Genomic DNA, 3,722 nt, shown 5'->3' with positions numbered 1-3,722 from the left:
AGCTTAAGCATTCAGCGCTCTGTTTTACAATCTATTTTGCGTTTGATTTCAACAACTACTTCTACGACAGTTTCAAAAATTGTTTTTCTTCCAAATTGAAAAATCCTCACTCATCAATCTGCGTACCTTCTCTTTCTGGAACTCGTCCTTTTTCTCTTTCTTTTTCTCTCTTGGTTACAACTTTATCTTCTTCTTTCTTACCCCTTTTCTTCTTTCTCTTTCTCACATTAAACCTAATTTTTGGAGAGATCAAACCCACTACGATACACGACAACAGCACCACCGCCCTCATAGCCCAGCACAACACAATGTGTTTCTACCGCTGCCCCGACATCAAAACCACTGCACTTCCACCTAATACTTCTTCGTCCACCGGTTCAATTCCACCGTACGTATTTCGCCACCAAGTCGCTATTTGCTTCAAGGTATGTTCAATGTTGAAGATTTAGAGTTTTAGGGTTTATATGTTTTGTTGATTGGGGTTTTGTTACGGTGTTGATTTTCTAAACTGTGTTGTTTTAGGATGAAGAAGATAAACCTGATTATATTGCAAGGATTGACGAGTTCTACGAATCTGAAGATAAAGATCTATTTTTTACCACTAAATGGTTTTACAGGGCCGGGGATATTGTAAGACTTTTTGAATTGTTTTTTGTGTGAGTGTTTATATTTTTAGGGTCATGTTTGATTTTGGAGATTTGAATGTGTGTTGTAGGTTAGTATATTGACAAGAAGATTGTCTTTGTATATGGTGTCAGAGATGAAAATCCTCTTGATTGTATTGTGAGATAAGTGAAGATTGCCATAATCACTCATGATGTAAGTGTTGTTTTAAAGCATTTGATTTCAACTGCTTCAATTACTTTTAATTTTCTTCATTCAATTTAGTTTTTTTCTATGATTCTAAATGATACTCTTTTAGAGTTTTGTTTATGTATACTATTGAATGTTTGTTCGAATGAAGGAAACTGGAGTAACTCCGACGACTATCAGCACAATGAAAAATGGAAAATCCTTTCGCTATCCTTTGGAAAAGGAAGCAGCTTGTCTATTTAAATCATCTGAAATTTCAGCACCGATGTCAACGCTCAAGATCATTCGAAGAACACCGTAATTCAATTCTAATTTTCTTTAATTCTATGTGGCTCTATTGTTTGATTGATTTTGAAACTAAATTGAAATTGAGTTTATTCCTTATGTTAAAAAGGTTGTGTTGGAATATCATGATGATAGATAAATAATTTTTGACATGATATGAAATGATAGATAAATAATTTTTAAATTAGAAAATATTTGTAAGTAAATATGTGTTTTTTATTGTAATAGAGACACTACTATACATGTGCAAAAGAACTTATGCGGATGAATGGAACAACAAAGTCCTTAGTAGCTAACCATGTAGCTGAAAGTGTTGTTGGAGCTATGACAATCCAAGACTTTTAGGATGAAGAACGCCTTTTCAACAACAATCTTGATTTAATTGATCTCAATGCTGGTGTTTTCTTCCACAGTTTTGTCTCAAACGAGTGGTTTATCCAACGGTTATAAACAATTTATGCAATTTTTGCCTCTACAACACTTTGCATTTCTATGCTTCCCTCTAGGGACTTTCACTCCTGGTGAGACATCAATATTATTAACATTCAAATGTCATTGTTTGAATTATGTTATATTTTTGAAAAATTATATGCTTTTATGATCAATACATTATATATTTTATGCAGGTTTTGCTGGTATGGTACTTTCTTATGGCCTTTCATTAAGGAGTGTCTTAGTATATTTCATTCAATGCCAATGCATTCTAGCAAATTATATAGTACTTATTGAGAGGATAAATCAATACAATGATATACCAAGAGACGTCCAAGAAGAGGTAGACAGAAATCATCCTCCGCCTATTTGGCCAGATGTAGGAAAAGTATAAATAAAAGATTTGAAGGTAGTTTATACTTATTTTGAAAATGTAAAGTATATTGTTCAGAAAAAACGCAAGATGAAACTATCCAAATATTTTTTTATATGATGTTTTCAAATACGATATAGGCTTAACGGACCACTTATACTGTATGGTATCACATGCACATTTGAAGGAGGGCAGAATATTGGTATTGTCGGTAGAACAGGAAGTGGAAAATTTACTCTTATAGGTGCTTTGTTTCGTCTTGTGGAGTCGGCAAGAGGGAAAATTTTAGTTGATGAAATATACATACTTCATGACTTGAGGTCAAGTTTTGGTATTATACCTCAAGATCCTACCCTTTTCATTGGGACTGTTAGATATAACTTGGATCCTTTATCTCAACATTCTAATCAAGAAATATGGGAGGTAACTATAATTTCTACATTTTGTTTAATTTTGTTTATCCTAGAAAAGAAGGAATAACAATATATGTTTGTCATGGAAAGGTTCTTCAAAAGTGCCAATTGCAAGAGTCTCTCAAAGATAAATGTGGCTTAGATTCCTCAGGTACTCTTTTTAATTCAAAATTTTAAAGTTGAAACAAAATTTTATGCAAGAACTTTGTTTGGAGATAAATTAAAATATTATGTAGTTGTTGAAAACGGGTCGAATTTGAGCATTGGACAAAGGCGACTATTTTTTTGGGACATGCTCTTTTAAGGAGAAGTAGGATACTGGTGCTAGACGAAGCGACTGCAACAATTGATAATGCAACTGATTTGATTCTTCAGAATACCATTAGGACAGAGTTTGCAGACTGTACAGTGATAACAGTAGTACACAGGATACCGACTGTGATGGATTGCAACATGGTTCTTTCCATAAGTGATGGTACAGTCGTATTGAACGTAGAAAGAATAATTGAATTCATCCTTAAACGATATTTACATTTTCATTTGAGTTCTCGAGAAAATAAAAAATATGCTAAAAGCTCTCTTTGTTTGATTATATTTATAGGAAAATTCGTGGAGTATGGTGAGCCATTAAAGTTGATAAATAGAGAAAGATCATTGTTTGGAAACCTTGTAAGAGAATACTTGTCTCATTTTCAATTATCCGAATCACATTGAAGTGGAGGAAAATTATACCAGCTTATTATAATTGTGGACTTTTCAAAATAAATAAAACAATTGTTCAATGTTATTTAGTCAAAAAGAAAAATAAGCTTATAAAATTGATTTTTAAAATAAGGAGTGTCATTCTTTCTAAACTCATTTTAGATGTAAATGATCAATGATTTGAATGAATACATCTGAATATGTCTAGATTCGTGGCATTAGAAGATGATAAACCCGATTATATTACAAGGATTGTCGAGCTCTTCGAATATGAAGACAAAGATCTATTTTTTACCGCTCAATAGTTTTATAGAGTCGGAGATATTTTAAGATTTTTTTACTTGTTTTTTTTTTGTGTGAGTGTTTATATTTTAATGGTCATGTTTGATTTTGGAGATTTGAATGTGTGTTGTAGGTTATTAAGATTCATCCAAAGATTATTGACAAGAAGATTGTCTTTATATATATTGTGTCAAAGATGTAAATCCTCTTGATTGTATTGTGAGATAAGTGAAGATTGCCCTGATTACTCTTGATGTAAGTGTTGTTTTAAAGCATTTGGTTTCAACCGCTTCGATTGATTTTAGTTTTCTTCATTCAATTTAGTTTTCTCTACTATTCTAAATGTTACTCTTTTAGGGCCCGTTTGGTGCGCAGGATAAGAGACAGGATATGATATATGTATCATATCCTATCTTAATCCA

At 32.3% G+C, this 3,722-nt stretch overlaps 1 pseudogene; it reads left to right on the top strand.

Moving 5' to 3' along the window:
* Positions 1-308: 308 nt before the first annotated feature.
* LOC131649443 (ABC transporter C family member 10-like) lies at positions 309-3,030 on the top strand (annotated as a pseudogene).
* Positions 3,031-3,722: the final 692 nt, after the last annotated feature.

Source organism: Vicia villosa, linkage group LG2 (genome assembly GCF_029867415.1).
Source record: "Vicia villosa cultivar HV-30 ecotype Madison, WI linkage group LG2, Vvil1.0, whole genome shotgun sequence".
Lineage (NCBI taxonomy): Eukaryota > Viridiplantae > Streptophyta > Magnoliopsida > Fabales > Fabaceae > Vicia > Vicia villosa.
This window is presented reverse-complemented; position numbering and strand designations above follow the sequence as displayed.